Source organism: Triticum dicoccoides, chromosome 4A (assembly GCF_002162155.2).
Source record: "Triticum dicoccoides isolate Atlit2015 ecotype Zavitan chromosome 4A, WEW_v2.0, whole genome shotgun sequence".
Lineage (NCBI taxonomy): Eukaryota > Viridiplantae > Streptophyta > Magnoliopsida > Poales > Poaceae > Triticum > Triticum dicoccoides.
Window position 1 is genome coordinate 652,698,127 of NC_041386.1, and position 21,729 is coordinate 652,719,855.

The following is a 21,729-nucleotide window of genomic DNA, read 5'->3' on the forward strand; positions in this document are numbered from 1 at the left end:
CTCTGAACTGGTCTCTCTTTTCACATGGTGCTGAAGCTACATCCATCCCCACCCACCCACAACCCAATGCGACTCTTTCTTCCTCCTCTCTTCAGTTTATATCTCTTCTCTTGCTTTTCCCCCAGGATCTGAAACAAGAACCAAATGTAGTGGTGACTAGCTTTCAGCTTTTGATCCCTGAGCGCACGCATATGGCTGCTGAAAGGAGTGGAGGAGATGAGAGAGTGAGAAAGTATTCCCTGCGCGCATCACTGATTGCCGCCGTACGTACGTCGAATGGAACCGGAGAAAGGAGTGGCTGGAGATCACTGGCGCGTACACCGCCCATGCCGTCGGAATCGCATTCCCCTCCCACTCGCCTCCTCTTTATAACACACACACACACACACACACACACAGCTCGTGAAGCAGAGCTCGGCTCTCGCACAAGCAAGTACCAAGTCTGTTTCTCTGGTCTTAGTGCAATGATCGTTCGTTCGTTCTTTTGTTACAGACGTTCTAGTTACAAGTGCTAAGATCAAGAAAATGCTACTAGTCTCTAATCTAATTGTTGGCATGTTTTAGGTCCCGGGCCGGTCTCTACTGCGATGCCATGATCGGAGACATATCCTCCCGTACATCGTGGGCGAGGATGAACATGACGATGAGCTACCTGACGAGGAGCCGGCGTTTTTGCCGGTTGAATGACCTCACCATGTTGACCGCCTCTTCCTCGACAAGTGCCAAGGAGATCTGCGTGTGCCACGATGAGGTCGTTCAACCAGCAAAACAGCGGCGGTCATCATGTTCTTGAGAACTGGGTCTCACCCCATTGGCTAGGCCTGCAAGGAGTGCAGTTAGCCCACCCGCGTCCGGCCAGCCGGCGTCAGCGGTGGCGACCCCAGAGTCGGCAAAGTGTACCTCTCCACGGCGTCGTGTGGGCCTGCGGCGTAGCAGTTGGTGATGGCGAAGCGGCGCTCGGCTCCGGCTCCTGTTTTCAAGAATGAGGATTTTGGTTCTGCACATGAAGTAGTGAGTGTATGATTGTGTATGCGGAAGGCAAAAAGAGCCTCCGAGATGATACCCATGATTTGCTCTAGCTCGAGCCTGTCTATGATTTGTTTGTGTGTCGTCTGATTGTGCCAATGTGTTCTCGTTTATGAGCCTGTGATCTAAAGCCGCATAAGGAGTTTGAAAATTAGTTAGATTATGTGGCTAAAGAAGTTTGAAAATGAAACTGCATATTATTTTCTTGAAGATGACTTTGTAGGCATTAGAAAACCAAAAAACACTTTTTCTTCAGGAAAGTAAAAATAAAAAAGATTTTTTGAGTCTGTCAGACAACCACTGGGCCACCCTGCACAGGTATGAGCCAGGCAGGAACGATCCTCTACAGCCGTAGATGCACCCATCAGGGGGATGATCTGAGCCGTTAATCACGCTCTGGCCCAGGGGTCAGAATTCATCAACCAGACTTAAGTGCTTGCCTCCTTATTGGTAAAGGATGCAGCGGTACGAGCCTATAGAACAGATCCTGTTCAAGTAAGGTCGTGCTATAAGCTGCAGCGACTCGCCTTATAAACCGGCTCCGCGCGCCGTAAACTTTCGAGGTGGGACTAATGTATCGCAAGCAACGCTGCAGCGCCTGCCTCGGCCTGAGGCACCAGAAAGAGCTCGTGGGTCTCCGCCCATGAAGCTGGGCTGGAGAACGAGCCCAGCCCAGCCCATCTAAGAACAGCCGTCTCTCTCTCGTCTCATTTCTTCTCCTCTGTTTTCCTATCACGGAGAAATCGCTCCAGCCTCCAGGGGCCATGGCCGGAGCTCCGCCGATCTTCCAGCAGCAATGGCCGGAAAGAAGTCCACGTCACCCCCTGGGGTTTCAGAAGCCGACTAATCCACCCCCTCACCTTTAAAACCAGTTAATTAACCCCCTAAGAGCTCTAATACCGGCTAAATCACCCCCTAATCTCAATTCGGGTGGAATTTGCCGGTGGTTTTGCTTGCGTGGCTCTCCAATATTGCCACGTCGGCTTGGTAGGGTGGCTCTCGGACTTAACTGCTCCTCCTGTTTGTTTGGGCCTCGTACCCCTCCTTCCTTTCAACGAGATGGCGTCACGGCGGCGGCGCAAGACGTGATGATCGCCGCTTGAAGAGAGCAGCGCGACTACTCCAGGTGAGGCGCTCAGCTCCTCCATGCCCAGCACACACGTCCTTCGCTGTGTAAACCACGCATTGAAACTGGTGCCTGCAACATATGTTTGCGCATATGCAACAGTCTGTAGACTCAGAAGTATACTCCCTAAATAAAATGCTTTCTCTGAATTCTCTAGTTTTCAACTAAACTGGGACACCAACACCAACAAGAGAAGAAAAACAGTTTTACACATACTAATACTCAATCTCATGTAAGCTGAATTCTCTCCTCACGGCATCAGTACATGCCTACAAAGAGTATAATGTACACCATTTGGGCCCCTGGGAGGATTCTGTGTGTAGTTTTCCTGCAAGTACGGATGCACTCAGCAGGCTTCACTTTTGGGCTCTGCCAAATCTTGGTCTATTCGGATCATGTACAAGGAACGACTTGGTGAAATTGTTCAGCTTCTAGCCCCACTCCACCTGCAGCGCTTGACCTGAGTCCCTGATGATCTCTAGCCTGCACTCACCAACAGAAAATGAAACCATTGTTATTATCTTATCCTTTTGAAGATAAACTATGTTATTAGTATCATACAGGATTCATGTAAGCTAAATCACTCCTTGCCTTTTGCGTTTGCAGTTTGTAACCAAAATCGATGGGAACACCTAGTCCTTGTCTCCCTTGAGAAGTAAAATACAAAGAGCAAATCGAACCAACGACGCATTCTACTCGTATTTTTTCCCCAAAGAAAGCAAAACAGGGCATAGACTTCAGAAAAGCTTAAAGTTCAGCATATCTGCACCTGTACTGTCCCAAATTAATTCTCACGATGTACATCAAGGAACTCCAAGATGAGACTGTACTACATGCCGTTCAACCATGGCGAGGGCGGTCCATGTTCAGGGCGCCTCCAGGTCACGGGAGATTGGGGAGTTGGGGGGAGGGACTAAGGAGGTGGGGCGGCCATGGCGACGAGCAGGGGACGGCCATGGTGGCGAGCAGGGAAGGAGAGGAACCAGAGAACAAGGCACATCTAGCTTCAGCCGGGTAGGCATGGCGACGAACAGGGGAGGAGGAAGAGATGAAGGATTGGGGATTGGATGAACTAAGAACAGCCAGCGGCCCATGCTCATATCGCCTCGCGCCCCCTACCAAGCCGACGTGGCAATAGTGGAGAGCCACGCAAGCAAAACCACCAGCCAATACCACCCGAATTGAGATTATGGGGCGATTTGGCCGGTATTAGAGCTCTTGGGGGGTTAATTAACCGGTTTTCAAGGTGAGGGGGTGGATTAGTCGGTTTATGAAACCCCGGGGGGTGATGTGGACTTCTTTCGCAATGGCCGGAGCAGGAGAAGACGACGGCGAAGTAGCCGCTCCTCCTCCGCCCCCTCCCCCGCGTACTCTAGCGAGGCAAGTAAGCAGCGGTATAGACATTCCTGAGTAGATCGATTGGTTGCGGATCTCATTCCCCTCTTTGACCCGCCGTTGCTTCCTCCCTGCAGCGCGCCACTTCGACGATGGGCTGGCGGAGCGGAGCACCACCACGGAGTCGGCGACGAGCCGTCCTTACGGATGGAGAGCCTTCCTCGCCTGGGGTAGGGTAGCTGCCATTCCGCCGGTCCCTCTTTTCTCTTTCTTCTCCTTGAATCGCAGCAGGGCAAAAAAAAAAGTAGTACTCTTTACTTGAGCATTTCACTGTTACCCTAAGGATCCAACCAGTGCGTCAAAATTAGTCCTTGATGTGATTCCTGTGGTGTTCTCCACGGATCTGAACCTCTGGGGCAAAAAATAAATAAATGGTGTTTTATGGGGTTTGTTGCCTGGGACAGGGGCAGGGAGCTTTGATTAATTAAAATTCAACCTGACCAAAAACTCAGGCCCTTCCTTCACCCTTGTCATGGGAGCTTCAGCCTGCTGTGATTTCACAGCTTCCTCTTAAAGAAGCTGTGAGGACAAGCAGTCAAGCATTGTTTCGACAAGTTGGAAAATGCTCTGGACATTCTGTTGTAATCTGTGTTTTTATGGCCCCAGTGATCTGGATTTAGACACTGATGAACGACCCATTGATGATTTTCTCAAAATAAAACGAGCTAAGTTCACCGAGGCTGTAATTTGGGTTGCTAAATGGCATCAGGTGTGGCTTGCACAAAGATGACTTTGATCATCTTGAGAGGTGGATTGGCTTTGCCGCTTCATGGAAAGCGAAGATCATAGCTTTTGACCTGAAGAAAAACTATTCGCCGTCCAAAGAAGTTCATCACTTTCCTCTTGAGGCCTTGGGTGTTCAAGGCAGCTCTTGTGTGCAGTCTTTGGCTGTTTCTATAAAGCCACACCCAGGCATGTGTGGGTTGACAGTACTCAGAAGGACTAATTTAAGCATAGCACACCAACTTGACAAACTTCAACATTTACTAATTCAAGGAATGAATGTCAAGATGGTTGAGTTTCATGCTGCTGATCTATAGTACTTCATGGTTCCAAGTATGTCTCTATAGTACTTCATGGTACAACGGATCCTTATAGTACTTCATGGTTGCTCGAAATTAGATAAGGAGTAATGTTTAAAGGCAGCAACGGACTGGCCCATGTATTCACCTTAATTCCAAGTGTTTTTCCAGTGAAGATACTACATGTGCAAGCTCATATACATGGATATGAACAGGTTAACTGGTGTTTATTAATTTATTTATTCATTCCTGTTTGCGTACGTCATAGTTCGGGAAATTGGATTTTAATGTCATGTTGTTTGTCCTTGTTATGTTTCAGTTGCAGTAGTTGACAACAAGACCACATGGCATGTTTATGCATTTGAGGCAGCCAAATGCCGATAACGGAGTTCTTTCAACTTACCCGCTGTTTGGATATTGCGCCCCGACTGGAGATGCAGCATTTTATCAGTTTATATAAACAAATACATGGACCTCAAGTATACTGCTACTGCCTGATTGCATCATTCTTCAAGAAAGACCTGTACTTGGACTGCTTTGGCCGACTGATTGCAAACTTTTGAAATGCAGATGGTATATCTGAACCTTGACGACGGTGGGAGCAATGAGGTGGTGGAGGCGGAAGGCTCCCATATGAGTCACCATGGTCATCTCAGGACAGTCTACATGAGTGGCCGGGTTCCGGTGCTACAATGATCAGGTCAAGCTGGCGTACTGTACCATGCAGAATGCCCGTGTTCTCGAGCACACGGAAATACAGCCAAGGGTCGCGGCCGGTATGTTCCCCATTTCAGGATCATGGCGCTGGCATTCTTGAGAGGCACCTGTCGGTGTCCACTTCGTATGTCTCTGCTGATCTGCAGGTATGGTCGCGTTCCAGTAATCACTCTTGGTAGGCAGAGTGTCCTTTTGATACTCTCTTGTGGTTATTGTGGATTCCCATGTAGTTTGATCTGGTGGTCGGCCTCGTCCGGTAGTTTTTCTGTGATGTGTTTGTGCGGCAATGTGTTCTTCTTATGATCTATGGTAGGAACTTATTGTTCCAGGGAATGTAGCTTTTTTTTTTGCTAACTAGAATGGGAACGAAGGGGAGCCTTGGCGCAGTGGTAAAGCTGCTGCCTTGTGACCATGAGGTCACGGGTTCAAGTCCTGGAAACAGCCTCTTGCAGAAATGTAGGGAAAGGCTGCGTACAATAGACCCAAAGTGGTCGGACCCTTCCCCAGACCCTGCGCAAGCGGGAGCTACATGCACTGGGGCTGCCCCTTTTTAACTAGAATGGGAACCTGGGCGGTTGAGGCTCAAGTTGTCAGTTAAGTCAACCTTTTGCTGCTGGGTTTGGAAGTCGTAGTACAGATCATGTAAATTAACTGCAGCCTGGGCAGGCAATGCAAAGCATCCATTTATACCCGTCAACTGCAATCACAGTCCCATATATCTATGCTTGTATTTCTTGCAGTTAATTGACACCGGGTGAAAATATCTGAATCGATTGGTTTGCTTCTGTTAGCAGCACACGTACCTAGTTCTGACGGTATGTTGAGCTTATTCATATGCTGTCTATGTCCACTACTCCATCCCTTCCATTTATAAGTTCCCTCGGCGTGGATGGACGGTGGAGAAAATCTAGGGTGCGTATTCATCGCGTGGTCGTCCATGGCCGACGATCGGCACCCATTAATTTCCACGCGGCATCATTCATTGCTTGTTCTTTCCATGTTCTTCATGCTTGTGTCTGTCCTCAGAGATTCCGATGAATGAAAGTGTGCTGCGGGCCACAAGCTTCTTGCAAGCTGCTGTTCATGGACCATGCTGGTAACTTACTAACTTGCTTCCATGGTCTGATCTGTTTTCTTCCTTTGACAGTACAAAGTAGATGACTCAACTTTATACTAACTTTAATACAAAGTTGAGTCATCTATTTTGGAACGGAGGGAGTACAACACTGCCATTATCCGACGAGTATTCCCAGTAGCATTTCCACAATTTTTTTGTACTTGTGTATTCTTTTTCTCTTTTCTCAAAATAAAAAATTCCTTCAGTCTGCGTGGATATCGTGTGACCAAACTGAAGTGCGAAAGTGCATTCAGTGTTTGTACGTGGGGTCTCTGAACTGCGGAATCTGAAGCTAGAACCAAATCCCGAACGAGCTAAGCTTGCCTGATCATCCTCATCCACATCCGAACGAGACCTAGCTACTGAGTGGGGATCGAATCGGAGACCCGAGAGGAACAGTATTCCCTGCCTGCGCTCACTGATTGCCGTCGTACGTCGAATGGAACCGGAGAAAGGAGTGGATAGAGATCACGCACCATCCATGTCGCCGGAATCGCATTCCCCGGCCGTCCTCCCACTCGACCGGCCTGCTCTTTATATTGCGCTCCCCCGCGCCACCTTCCTTCCCCGACACATCACACACACAGCGACAGGGTCCTTCCTCGTGAAGCACTCTGCTCCGAGAGCCTCGACGAGGAGCTCCTCTCACAGTAAGTACGTCTGTCTGTCTGTTGTTGTTATGCCGTCGTCTGTTTTCCCTCTCCACATACCGATGAGACGCCAGTAATAACTAATAACCTGACTGTTGACATGCTCCAGGTCCTAGGCCGGTCTCTACTGCATGCAATGCCATGCCATGATCGGAGACATCTTCCAGTACATGGTGGGTGAGGATGAACTTCCCGACGAGGAGCCGGCGTTTTTGCCGGTTGATCGACCTCACCATGCGCCTGCATGCACGGCTCTTCCTCGACAGGTAGTACCACGAGGACCTGCACCTGCTCGTGCCTTGATGAGGTTGTTCAACCAGCAAAACGCGGCGGCCCTCGGCGACGGCGGGGCTCGGCGGTGCCTAAGGCGGTCGGCGTGAGGCACTCGTCAGTGACGACCATGCTGTTCCAAGCATATCTCCTGAAGCATCGGCCAGCCGGCGTCAGCGTGCGGCGGCGACCCCATACTCCGCGAACCTCCTTGCCGTTTACCTCTAGGGCGTGGACGGAGCGCCTCTCCACCCTTTCGCGTGGGGCGGGTGGGTAGTGGCAGGCGACGGCGAAGAGGCTTCCGGAGATGATACTCATGGCGTTGACTCTTTCTTTCTTGTCTCATTTTTGGAAAAAAAATATATATTAATATCGCGAAGATACCAATTACAAACGGCCTTTGCATCAACAAGATACCAAAAGACATCAAAGACAGCCAAAAACAAAAAAGAAAAGAGAGAAATATAAAAACAAAGACCCCGTCGCAGTGATGAAAAACTCACAACAGTGACACTCAGACAACAGAAGAGGTTCTTGAGTTTTCACCCACGAGAGAGTCCCGGATCCAAAAGACAATGCCTTCGCAAGATCATTGCCAGGTACAACTAATGAAGGCCAGACCTTGGGCTTTCACCCTGGAGATCGCGGCTCGGTACTTGAGAAGCACCCCCAAAACTATTGTCCACCTGTGTTGCCGCCCCCTCCTGCCAAGGCCGCCGCTGTAAGTCCTCAATACCTAACACACAGGAACCTGTGCCGCCATTCTTCAACGCAATCAAAACTCCTCCACCATTACAAGTCTCCGACCGTAGGCACCATGACTTTCTTCACCACTGTCAACACCGTGAAAACCTATACTTAGACATGTCCCATGGCACTGGCAAGACAACGAAGCTTCGTGCCACACCCATGAAGCCTCTTTGGCCGAAGTTGAGGGCGCGCCCGATCGGATCAATTCTGATCTAGACATCCAGTGGCGCCATGCACCAAAAGCTAAGATCTCTGAGAGGAAGACCAAAACCCGTCGGTGTCAAGATCGAGGAGGCCCGCATGAAGCAGATCGGAGCTTTGGAGAATGAAGAACAGCTGGGTCAACCACCACGGGACTCCTTTGGGTCCCGGCAGGCCGGATCTGGGCAGTGCGCCCATCGGCGACCGCCAACCAAGGCGAGAGTCGCCGCTGCGACCAGCCATCCACGACCAGGACGAAGACGAGACCGGCCGTCTCCGAGCTCCGCCTAGCGCCGCCGCACCCTAGTTTGAACCTATTGTTCCCTATTTTCGAATTTCCTCAGGAATGAATACAAATCTTGCATCGGTTCATGGCTTTGACTCTTTCTTTCTTGTCTCGCAAAATAGAAACCAATGATTTGCTCTCGTTCAAGCCTATTATATTTTGAATTTCTTGAGGAATAATTGCACATCTCGTAGCAATATTCATGGTTTAGACTCTCTTTCTCTTGTCCTGCAAAATAGATAATGCGCCAAATCAATCTATTCTTTATATTATTCTATGTCTTTTATTAATAGATTGTAAAATAGATAATTTGCCAGTGCTCGACATGCAACAATAAGAACTAATAATTCAGAGAATATTACTTCCTCTGTAAACTAATATAAGAGCGTTTAGATCATTATTTTAGTATTCTAAATGCTCTTATATTAGTTTACGGAGGGAGTACATCACAATCAGCGAAAACACGCTCAACCACTCCTCACTTGACGCCTTGCTATATTAAATCACAAGCAGTGAAAGCATGCTCACCACAAGGCAAATCAAATCTCCACAGCTGAGATATATTAGCTATGTATCGTCAAATCCACGCCCTTTATTTTCTATCGCTTTGATAATTGAACCGAAGATTAGCTTTATGATGACAGCTGTGTGCAGAGTCACTTATGTCAGTGCTGGATTTTATAATTCTGCCTGATGCATCAGACTTTAATTAATTTTCCCTCCCAACAATTTATTCCTCTATTCTGTTATTAGCCGTTGCCCGTAGCACTAGAGTAATACTTGAACTGATTCATGTTACTTTCCTTTCGCAAAAAAGAGAGAAAATATTCATGTTGCTTTTGCAGATTTTCATTAGTCTTATATGTTCTGGATACTTTGACAGTCTGACTAGCACGGTTCAATTTAAGATTTTTCTATTGGAGCATGTCAACTGGTTGGGTGCTCGACATGTAATCAACGTATAGCTCTGTAGAGAGGGTCCACCACATACCGGTTCGCTAGAGGCGATTGTGAGGCGATCGGCAGGCGATTTCCTCCCAACGCTAGGTCTAGGGTTTCGGCGGCGGGGGTGGTGTGTCTACGGTGGTGACAGGGGTGGCGACGGCGCTCCTCTCGGCATAGACCGGTGTCGTCTTTCTCGCCACGGTGCGGAGCTATGGCGGAGAAGACGAAGGAAACATCTGCAAGGACTCCGGCTGCAAAGGCAACCCCGGCGGCGGCTGCGACTCCGGGGAAGACGGTGAGTAGGGGATCCTCCAAATCTCCTGCTGAGTGCAAGACGCCGGATCCAACTGCGAGCCTTTCAGCGAGACTGGGAGGGATGATGCTTTTGGACAAATAAGCGGAAGGTTTCGTCTTCAAGGAATCAGATCAGATCTTGCCCAAGAACATGAAGTGGTCGGCGGTGGGGAAGGCGTTCTCACCACGTCCGTTCAACAAGACTGTGCTCGAAAAAACTATGCAGAGGGCATGGGGACTTCACCACGAAGCAAGATTCCGTGACATGGGCGATAACATATTCGCAGTCCACTTTGGTAGCGAAGGTGATTGGAGGCATGCGATGTCGAATGGGCCTTGGCAGTTTGATTTTAATGTCCTGGTGTTAAAGGAGTATGAGAGCAACGTTAGACCCTCGGAGATGATATTTGACAAGGTCGATGTTTGGGTTAGAGTTACAGATCTGCCACCGGGGAAGAGGACGGAGAGTTTTGGCAGGGCCCTCGGCAACTGGCTAGGAGAGGTAATCAAGGTGGATGTGGACAAGGATGGCATGGCAAGAGGTAACCAGCTACGGGTTAGGGCAAGAATCTCCATCTTTGAACCACTGGTACGGGTTTTTTTCCTCAAGGCCGCTCAGGAAGAAAATAACAGGACATGGTTCGACTTCCACTATGAGAAAATTCCACACTTCTGTTTTGAGTGTGGGAGGCTAGTCCATGAGGATGGAAGATGCAATCCCCCTGTTGACGAATCGGCACAATGGGGAGGATGGCTCAGAGCATCGCCGAGGAGGAGCACTGGCTCCAAAACCGAGGCAAAAGGAGGAAAACTCAATACTAGCAACAACTTTGCCAGCTCACAGTCAGAAGGAAATTCTAAGGATCTAGGTAGCTCGGCTAGGGTGAAAGATGTTCCGACCAAGCGCAATTTAAATGCTGTTTTTGACAACCCAGAAAGCTCCTGCACTGGTGAGCAGCACAAGATGGACAAGGGAGAAGTCAACAGCCCAAAGAAAGACCGGTTTAGAGGTGCTTGGCAGGAGGAGAGGGATCTCAGACATGAGATCGAACGCAAGAAGGAGAGAGATTTAAGAGAACAACTCAAGGAGCAGCAAAGGAGGAGGGACATGGAGCGAGAGCAGCAGGAGAGGAGAAGGTATAGGGAAGGGAATGAGGCAAATAGATATGCTCATGAGGATTATGCTTATAAACCGCACTACCCCGCCCAAAGAAGACGAGGATATTATGTTAGGAAACCTCTTACTAATCAAGTAGAGCATGGAAGAAGTGGAAACAACCCCAATGCTACGCCCAACACGAGGAAAAGGGGGCCACGACAGGTGTGGGTAGCTAAGGAGGGCGGAGGCAGATATGAGGAAACGGGAGTTTTTGTGAGAGATACTCGACAGAAGACGGCTTCTGTTTTTGATCGTATGTCGACGGAGGATACATCGGCGGACCCTGCTAGGGCGCGGGGCCGCCGAGAACAATGATTATCTTAGCCTGTAACTGCCGAGGATTGGGGTTGGACTCGGCAGTGGGCGAGCTTCGGGACCTAGTACGGTCATACAACCCAGAGGTGGTGTTTCTCTCGGAAACGAAGAAACGAGCGGGGGCGATGGAGAGGTTAAAATGGAGATTGGGTTTCAACCAAGGCGTGGCGGTGGACTGTAAGGGCAAGAGCGGTGGATTGGCACTGTGGTGGAGAGACCATGTTGATGTTACAGTGCGTCCTTGGTGCCAATATTACATTGATGCAAAGATCAAGGCCAATGGGAGTTCCTTTCGATTCACTGGAATATATGGGGAACCCTGTGTTGAGAAGAGAACAAAAACTTGGGAGGTGCTTCGGTATCGAAGGACACAGGATGATCTTCCATGGTTATGCGCGGGAGATTTCAATGAAGCTTTGAGACAAAGTGAGCAACAAGGGGGTAATCCGAGAAGTAATGTTCGAGGAATGCCTGGCCGACTGCGGCCTGGCTGACCTTGGCTTTTCGGGCTATCCATTCACATGGGATAACAAGAGACAGATGGAGGAGAATATCCAAGTCCGTTTGGACCGGGCAACGTGTAATGCTGATCTTGCCCAAATGTTCCATCGCTAGAGGTGCAACATGTGATGACAGAAGAATCCGACCACCAAGCGCTAATTATTAAGGCCGCGACGGCACTGGCCGACTCGCGAGCTACGGGATCGAGGCCGTTTATTTATGAGGCTGCATGGGCGCGTCATGATGGATACGAAGGGATGGTGGCCGCTGCATGGGCTGCAGCCTGCGAAGCCAATCAGCAAGGCGGGGCGTTGAGTGGTACTCCTCCGTCCGGAAATACTTGTCATCAAAATGAATAAAAGGTGATGTATCTAGATGTATTTTAGTTCTAGATACACCCCTTTTTGTCCATTTTGATGACAAGTTTTTCCGGACGGAGGGAGTAGATGCACAAGACTGCAGGAAACGACAAGGGCCATGCAACAGTGGAGTCGAAGGGTTTTTGGGTCTATCAAAAAGCAGATTTGCCACCTTAAGGGGCAGCTAGTGGATGCGAAGGAACGAGCTGCATGGACGGGCTATCGACAGGAGGTCAAGGATATTGAAGATCAGCTTCATGAGCTCTACGAGAGAGAAGAGGCTGATGGAAGGAGATCAAAATACGAAATATTTCCAAAATCGTGCGTCGCATCGCAAACCGAAGAACACAGTTAAGGCATTGAGAAGGGACAATGGGACGAAGTGCACGGATGACGACGGGATGCGAGCAATGGCAGCACAGTTTTATGAGCATCTCTTCACCTCAGAAGGATCTCATGACAAAGAAAACGTGTTGTAGCACATACAGAGACTTGTTTCGGATGAGATGAACGCAAAACTAACAACTCCTGTCTCGGACGAGGAGATACGCACGACGCTCTTCCAGATGGGACCAACCAAGGCACCGGGCCCGGATGGCCTCCCGGCCATGTTTTACCAACGCCACTGGGAGTTGGTAAAGGAGGATGTGTGCGCTGCGGTCAGAGAGTTTTTAGATGGGAAAGTGGCTCCAAACAGTTTTAATGACACGATCATTGTTATGATTCCGAAGGTAAACTCACCGGAGTTACTTTCCCAGTTTAGACCCATTAGCTTGTGTAACATGTTGTACAAAATTGCGGCGAAGGCACTGGCCAACCGCCTGAAAGTGGTACTGCCAGTCATGATATCAGAGGAGCAGAGTGCATTTGTGCCTGGCAGACTCATAACAGACAACGTACTGGTTGCGTATGAATGTGTGCATGCGATCAGGAAAAGGAAGCGAAAAAAGCCTGTGTGTGCAGTCAAGTTAAATATGATGAAGGCCTATGACAGAGTTGAATGGGATTTTTTAGAGCAAATGCTTCTGAAGATGGGGTTCTCCTGTCACTGGACGGAGATGATTATGCACTGTGTTAAAACTCCTTTGTTTTCTGTGAAGCTCAATGGAGGTTTATCTCATAGATTCAACCCATCCAGAGGATTGAGACAGGGAGATCCCCTCTCCCTGTACCTTTTTCTCTTCTGTGTGGAGGGGTTTTCGGCTCTTCTAAAGAAGGCGCAAGAGGAGGCTGTTATCAAGGGGGTGTCGTTCGGTTCAAACGGGCCAAGTGTGACCCATTTATTGTTTGCCGACGACAGTGTGGTTTTTGTGGAAGGTTCCAAGGAAAATTTTGAGGCACTCCGGACCATATTGCAGCAGTACGAAGGTGCTTCAGGCCAGAAAGTAAATTTCCACAAGTCTGCTGTTTTTTTGGGGAAAGGAACGGATGATACTACAAAAGAAGAACTAAAACAAATTTTGGGCATCAAGGAGGAGGCTTTGAGTGAGAGGTATCTGGGACTACCTACGGTGGTAGGGAGCTCTAAAGATGGAACTTTCAAATATGTAAAGGAGAGAGCAAGAGGGAAAGTCTCGGGATGGAAAGGCCAAGGGCTCTCAAAGATGGCTAGAGAGGTGCTTGTGAAATCTGGCCTCCAATCGACACCTACTTTTACCATGAGCTGCTTCCAACTCACAAAGAAAATGTGCGGGAATCTGTCATCTATTGCGTCAAACTTCTGGTGGGGCGAAGCAAATGGGCAAAAGAAGGTTCATTGGATTGCTTGGGATAAAATGTGCATGAGAAAGCACGAAGGAGGGTTAGGGTTTCGCGATCCGGAGGCTTTTAATCAAGCCTTACTTGCAAAGCAAGCTTGGCGCCTCTTCCAGGTGCCGACCTCCTTGTGTGCTAGGGTGTTGAAGGCAAGATACTATCCAGATGGTTCGATTTTAAATGCCACCTGCCCGAGTGGGGGTTCTTACACATTTCGGAGTATCCTACATGGGAGGAACTTGTTGCTGGATGGAATCATTTGAAGAATTGGAGACGGTTCAAACATTAAAATTCATCACGACAACTGGATTCCTAGAACGGGTAGCCTAAAGCCACTGGGCCAAAGCTATATTCCAGGAATAGTACGAGTCAGCGACTTGTTGGAGGCGGACAGTGCAGCTTGGAACGTAAACATGATACAGACCATGTTTGCTGCGGATGAAGCTCAAGAAATATTGCAGATTCCGGTGGGCGGTGTCGAGATGGAAGACTACCAGGCGTGGAACTTTACCAAGAAACGGGGAGTTCTCGGTGCGCTCGGCCTATCACCTACGAATGAGTCAAAAAAGAGCGCGAGCGGGCAGACCAGAGACCTCCTCATCGGTTGCAGACCACAAATCGTGGTTGTGCTTGTGGGATTCGGTGGCGCCTGGGAAAGCCAAAACTCATATGTGGCGTGTCATAAGAAATGGCATTGCGGTTGGAGCAGAGCTGCACAGGAGGAAAATCAAAACCGGGTGTCTTTTGCGTTGCCTGTGGACGGGAGGAGACTATATACCACAGATTTTGGGGCTGCTACCACTCGGTAAAGTTCTGGAAGATAATGCATTCGGAATTGGGGGTGCCGGTGGCGATCCCGCCGGAGACGTGTAGCCCTCAGGGTGCATTGTCGCGATGGCTCATGACATGGTTCGCTGAAGCTACGGATGATGAACGAGCTGTCATGGTTCAGGGAGTTTATGCTCTCTGGCTAGCAAGGAATAATACCCGTGATGGACAACGGCTGGAGGACGCGGATGTGATAGCGAGGCGTGTTTTTAACCTGATGGTGGAATGGCAGTCCATCCATGGACGCAGGAGCAAACCTAGACAGATAAGGACGAAGGAAAAGTGGCAACCGCCAGAGGAGGGATGGATCAAGGCCAATGTTGATGGTGCGACCGCGAAAACGGGAGAAGGAGGAACGGGTGTAGTTCTCAGGAACCATGATGGGGCGTATATTACAAGTGCTAGCCACTTTCTACCGAGGTGCAATGATCCTCTACAAGTTGAACTCCAAGCGCGCCGCCGAGCTGCTATCTTAGCGGAAGCTCACAAAATTCCACGACTGTATCTTGACTCCGACTGCAAAGAGGCTGTAGGCAAACTTGCAAGCAAAGCGAAGGATCTGTCCCCCCTAGGGCCGATCGTGGAGGAGATCAAGAGGATAATGGAGGCAAGAGAGGAGTGGAAGATTGCATGGGTGCGAAGAGAAGCTAATCGGGCTGCTCACAATTTAGCTAGGGAAGCTGTTTGGAATAATCTTTGCATGGAGTGGCCACTTATGCCACCAGACATTATTTTGCATGTAATCTCAGACGAGATCCCCTCTGGGGAGATTTGAATAATTAATGGTTTTGAACTTCAAAAAAAAACGTATAGCTCTGTAGACTCTTCCAAAGTATAGTATAATCTTGCAAGATGCCATCATTCGGCGGATCTCTATTTGTAAACATATGCCCGGCCCACTAGAATCTCCTTGAGGCGATGTGAGCGTCTGTCTCGCTATAAGGGAGATGCAGACGTGCCCATGCTGTACAAGGCCATGTCATCATTTTCTTTTCTATTCATGAACAGTTCTTGTAACAATTGATTACTTTTTGAATTAATAATATTTTTTATATTCATGAACACTTTTCAAATTAATTCATGTACTTTTCATGAATTCGCAAAAAAAATTGTATTAACAAATAGTTTTTGAATTTTCTTTTTTTAAAATTTACGAACATTTTTAGAATTTTATAAAAATTAAAAATGGGTAAAAGTTTTAAAAAAGAAACGTAAAAAGAATGAAAAAAAATCAACAGGTGCCCGCGTCCCTCACTGGGCCGGCCCATAGTCCGAGGGGGTACGCGTTTGTTCACTGTCCACCGCACCGGTCTTGTTGTACATATCCCTAAAAAAAGACCAATATATTCTTCGTCAACGTCTAGTGATTATCGTGAGAATAAATTTCATCTTATTTTTTTGGCAGTGCTATGAGGTTGGAGAGTTTTCTGTTCTTGCAGATCCGGTTGTTCGGGTCTGATGAGTTTATGTTGCCGTGTCAAGCTTTTTTTGTTGGTCTGATTCTTTATGGAGGTGGAATCTTTCATCAACACCATGTGAAAATATGATGAGTCGACGACCTGCACTTCTAGGGGATCATCCCTAGCACAAGTACATTAATCGATCAAGACTTCCCATCTTTTTGGCGACTCAAGACGCTTTCAAAAATCATTTTTGGTAATGTTCATGCGGGTGAAAGAGTGACAACATCGTTGCTTGCTCCAGTCGAATTACAACCTCTTTACCGAAGTCTTTGGAACATTTCTTCGAGCAGAGATTGACGTCGTGAAGAAGGTGTTTTCAAGAGATTTCATTGTAATTTTTAGTCATAGGAATTACTTTGTATTTTCTTAGATCTCAGGTCCAATTCACTATACATGTAACTGTTATGAGTGTGAATAAAGTTACAGGTGTTTCTCGTAAAAAAAGGTCTCATTGTACGTTCTTCTAAAAAAAAGTCTCATTGTACATATATACCCCTAAAGAAAAGGCCTTGTTGTACATGTTCTAAAAGAAAAGGGTGTCGTTGTACAGCCCAAATCTTCATCTTAGCCCATTTCCAGCGAAAGCACAGAAGCCCACCTGTCTCCGAGAGCAGCCTTCCTGCACGCAGCGGCAGATGCACGCAGCGCATCGACGGCCACGCTGCGCGAGGTGATCTGTGTAAAAGAAAACGTGAAAGTAAGTAAAGCGGACATACATTCGATCGATACAAGCAAATACACCGCACACGTCGCTTTCGGTGGGCTCGCCTGGTACAGTTTTGACGTACGCAGGGGCCGGTCTGCTCAGAGCGTGCAGGGTTATTAATTTTGACAGGCGGGCCCTGGCTGGGTGGAGTGTAACCAGGTTGGGCGCTTGTCCTACGTCGCAGTATCCCTTTTCACATCTGCACGAGATTTTTATGTAGTCTGCTTGTTAGGACTGTTGACTTGTAATTCTAATAAACGTTGTGCCTGTCTTTGGGGGACTGGACGTAAGGACGTTGCTTACTGCTTTTTTAGCTGTTCTTTCAGTGGTTTAGTTTCGGCATCTCTGGGCGTGCTGTACATTTATTCACTTTTCAAGTGATGTTCAATTCAGCTACTTAGGGCTCCTTTGGGTTTGCTGTGAGGTGGTTTGATTTAAAAAACCAGGTGAGATCCTAGCTCGCCGTGTGGTCGTCTATAGTTGGAAGCTTATTTTGTCATCTGAAATTATGATATGTGCCTGCCTTTTGAACAAGTGTTGATGGTAGTCGTACGCATGTGCTGGGGCCGTTTCAGAATTGATGGCTCAGTATGTGTGCAGAGCCGTATATTCGTGTCAGACTCAACTGTCAGCTTGGTCCATCTGGATACATCAATACACACCATATCACTCTCCACCTTTTCTATATAGGAAAAAGTCCAAAACAAACCTTGAAGTTGTAGATGAAAGCTAAATCAAACCCTAAACTTTGAATCCCGGGAATTGACACTCTGAACTTGTAATTCCAGTCTATTTTGGACCCTAACCTGTTTGGCACACCGGGAATAAGAAAATCCCAGCCGGGATAAACTGCCACTCAGAAATTGGGCCGGCCCACTATAACACAACAAGAAATCGTGAACTTTAAAATATATTCGCGCATTTCTAAAATTTTCAGAAGTTAAAAATTATTCCTGTTTTCTATTTATCCCAAAAATTCAATTCTTTTTATTTTTTTAATTTTTCCGGAATTTAGAAATTCTATTCGCATTTTTAAAAGCTGTTTCTGATTTCAAAAGCAATTCTAAAAAATGTTCAGAATTTCAAAAGTTTTTCACATGCTATGAAAATGTTTCGGATTTTCAAAAATTGTGTCACATTTTATAAATAATGCTTTTAGAATTTTGTAAATAATGTTTTCAAAAAATGTTTCGGATCATTGCCTAAGGACTCGTCTGAGCCGGCCAACCAGACATGAAGCGAGCTTTTCTTTTCTGAAAGCTGAACAAAATTTTTAAGAGCAAACACTTTTTGAAATATAAACATTTTCTGAAACCTGAACATAATTTTAAAGTGTGAATGCTTTTTGAAAAATTTACAAAATAGGAAGAAATTTCGAAATCTGAACAAATTGTAAGAAAATATTTTGTTACATCTAAAAGATATCACAAGTTTAAAACAAATGTACGGAGCAATTCAAACAAATGTTTGTTCAATGTATAATAATATTTCTGTGATTCAAAAAATGTTTGGTACATTCAAAAAAATGTAGCATTTCAATAATGTTCACGAGTTTCAAAAAAATATGTTTGTGACGTTTCCAAACAAAAAATGTGTGTACAATGTAAAAAAAGTGTTTGCGTGTTGTAAAAATTGTGTCTTACACTTAATAGAATATACTTAGCATGTGTTTGAAAAAAGTGTCTACAAATTCAAAAATATTGAACTATGTGAAAGAGTGTTCGTTTAGTTTTATAAAATGTTTATTGTCACTAAAAAATGTAAACATGTATTTTGGAAAAATATAACCATGTATTCAAAAAAATTGAAAACATTTAATTTAAAAATGTACATAATGTATTTAAAACTATCAAAAGTGTATCAAAAAATATTTTATGTGTGCGTTAAAAGTGAACATTGGGTACGAAGAAAAAATAGACATGTGTAAAAAAAAAGAAAACAAAAAAGACAAAGAAAACCCAGAGCAGTGTGCGCGCGGGAGCGACACCGTTAATGGGCCGGCCCAATTCAGCAAATACCGGTTAAGTCCTCTTGAGGTTTAAAATAGACCGGGATAGAAGAGTTTGGTGTGCTGATTTCAGGGACTAAGAGTTCACGGTTTGATTTAGCTTTCGCCGACAAATTCAAGGTTTGTTTTGAACTTTTTCCTTCTATATACTCCAAGTAGCACGCCAGCTCGCCCCGCATCGCGACGCGCTGCGTACCGTCGATGCGCTGCGTGCATCTGTCGCTGTGTGCAGCGATGCACTTCTGACCTGTCTCCTCCCAAACTTACGCACGCTAAAGAAAAAACAAATCGCCGTCGCCGTCGCCGTCGCGGCGGCAAACCCCCGCATCTCCTGCCACCAAAAATGGTGCCTCCTCCCCTAGACGGCCTCCCCCACCTGCTCCCCGAGATAGCCTCCCGCCTCTCCACCCCTTCTCCCCCGCCGGCGACCCACTCTCTGCCTCCACCTCATCCCTCACCCCAGCGCCGCCGCCGCCTCCAGGGTCCTCGACGCCGCGATCTCCCTCGCGTGCTTCGACCGACCGCAGCGGCGCTGATACGCTGTGCGTCGGGAGCTCCGCCTTCGCCGCGAGCTGGTCCGCTCGTGTGCCCGTCCTCGTCTAGAAATTAGGGGATCGTGTTCTCTTCTCTCCGAACTGGATGCAGTTAGGTCGCTTAGTTGTCAGGCAAGGCCATGCCATGCCAATGCCGTCAGTGCTAAACGAAATCAAATGCGGCGTGGTGGTATTACCAGTTCAACTCTCTGCAGTTCAGTTTTGTTTGCCCCATCAGTCTGTGGGTCAATAGTATGCCATTTTTCCTGCGTTAGTGTTGATGTTTTGTGAATTTTTTTTCTTGTGCAGTGGGCAGTTACGGTGCATTCATATGATCTGTCGCAAGCTGTTGCGAAAAAGGCGATGTTACCTTTGCCATATTAAAGAGACGATGGAGAAACCATTTATGAAATGGGTACAGTTGCTCTGGATGTAATGCAACAGCACATCTATCTTATCAAGTGCTTCCCAGTGATGGCTGAATCTCATGGAGGTATGCTTGGGACAGTTGTACATAGGCCAAAGTAGTACTAGCATTCATGACCTATTGCTAATGGAATTTAAGGATGTAGTGCAATATTTGTCAGTGTTGTGCTGTCTTCTGGCGTGTAATTGTCATATGCTTAGTTTGCTCACCACCTGCATCCTTGGAGATGTGATCATTATTCAAGATCTGTTTGTTTGCGATGTAAGAACAAAGAACACACCTCATAATACTTGGTACAAGCCGTTCTATTTATTCTGCGACTCATTTTGTCGTGTTTATGACTGTTAGCTGGCTTCTCGAAGCATATTTTACGCTTGCAATTAAAGGTGTCAAAGTACAATCAAATGCGTTGTGTCTTGAGCCTGAAACCAGCAAAGTTGAAGTTCTTGTTAGAGACACATGGTACTTGCTAAGTTAATTCTGCAAGGCTTCGATTCAAAATGCCTGAAAACTCAATTAATAGGTGTATTATTTTGAAATTACAACTTCTGTTTGTTATTCTTCTGTAAGCTTATTAATCAGAGCCTTAATAAGTTAATATTCTGTAGCATTCCCCACAACACTGACATGGATCCGCACGGTTCTACATATTGTTTCAGTGCATTATACATTCTGGCTGTTGTTTAAGCAGATCACTTTATAATTTTTTCTCAGGTATATCATTTATGTTTGCAGGTTTATGGGTTCTGTGCTAGGAATTTGCATGGCACTGTTATCATCAATATGACGTGTTCTTCTCAAGCTTATGGGGGAATATCCATGGAACTGGGACTGAAATTTCCATTTACACCATGCTTATTTTCCAAGCCAACAAAGGGGTTTACTTGTCAAAGTAACTGGACCCGTACACGCAGAAGAAATTTACCTTTACACATGCTTATTTCCAAGCCAACAAAGGGGTTTACTTGTCAAAGTAACTGGACCCATACACGCAGAAGAAATTTACCTTTACACATGCTTATTTCCAAGCCAACAAAGGGAGTTAGTTGCCATAATAACTGGACCCATACCACGCAGAGGAACTTCGGATATTGTTTTGACATACAAGTTCTGGTTTGTCTCAGAAAATTAAGAATTGGTAAATCTTCATGGAAAACCACACAATCACAACCATCAAAGGGTCAGACTTTGGCCGAAAACAACCATCAAAAGGATTGGTCAAATACTCAAATTCAAATATAGTTCTGCTTGGTATGCTTATTAATATGCAGACAATAAAATCTGGTTTTTGTCTTAGCATTCTGTTCAACTCAAAGCGAATTGCTTCTGCTCTGTGGTGCTGCAGGTCTATGGTTACAAATTTCCTTTTCTGGTTAAGTTTTGCTACTGCTCTACTTTCTCATCAGGGAAGTTAATGAGGATGAGGTTATTATCAGAAATATTATCTGAGTAGACAACTGCTGAATCAATAAGAGTTTTGCTTAGAGGGGACATTTTACCTTTCGTGGGTCTTTTGAATGTGAAGATTCATGACATCATAGTGTCAGTCGAATTATTTTTCAAATATAAGGACAGTTCATCAGCAAATAAGCTCGCATGCTTGGGTCTCAGGTCCCAACAGTCCCTCGTGTGCGTAATTTATTTCATATACATGAATACATCTATCCTTGTTCTTGCTTTACGATCTTCAAGTTGCTAGGGCTTGATGAGAAACTGATTATTTACTACATGCATCAAAATGTGATTTATTGCTGAATGAAGCACATACTCTTGATGTTTTGGCTGTGAACATGATATGAAAAAATAAGGCAATACATGTTAATGTGCAAAGGGAATCTTGGAAGTGTGCATTTATCTTTGGGCTACTGTTTTTTTT

General features: G+C 46.5%; 1 protein-coding gene, 1 long non-coding RNA gene, 1 other non-coding gene and 1 pseudogene across 4 annotated transcripts in view; 3 read left to right on the plus strand and 1 right to left on the minus strand.

Annotated features, from left to right (window-relative positions):
• Window positions 1–1,231, plus strand: part of LOC119287728 (alpha-1,2-galactosyltransferase gmh3-like) — a 19,004-nt gene extending 17,773 nt beyond the window's left edge. The window contains exons 1-2 of one of the 2 annotated variants that reach the window (XR_005140903.1): window positions 313–440; window positions 565–1,184. The gene's annotated coding sequence lies outside the window, so the exon portion shown is untranslated. Of the gene's footprint in view, window positions 1–312; window positions 441–564 lie in introns of those variants that run through there. The other variant, XM_037567323.1, reaches the window with a different exon arrangement.
• A 78-nt stretch (window positions 1,232–1,309) lies between these two features.
• On the minus strand, window positions 1,310–1,531 carry LOC119290408. Its single transcript, XR_005141917.1, has one exon. It is a non-coding gene; the product is annotated as a small nucleolar RNA U3 (small nucleolar RNA).
• Window positions 1,532–3,458: 1,927 nt separating this feature from the next.
• Window positions 3,459–5,546, plus strand: LOC119283971 (annotated as a pseudogene).
• A 160-nt stretch (window positions 5,547–5,706) lies between these two features.
• LOC119287729 lies at window positions 5,707–7,717 on the plus strand. Its single transcript, XR_005140904.1, has 2 exons — window positions 5,707–7,053; window positions 7,163–7,717. It is a non-coding gene; the product is annotated as an uncharacterized LOC119287729 (long non-coding RNA).
• Window positions 7,718–21,729: the final 14,012 nt, after the last annotated feature.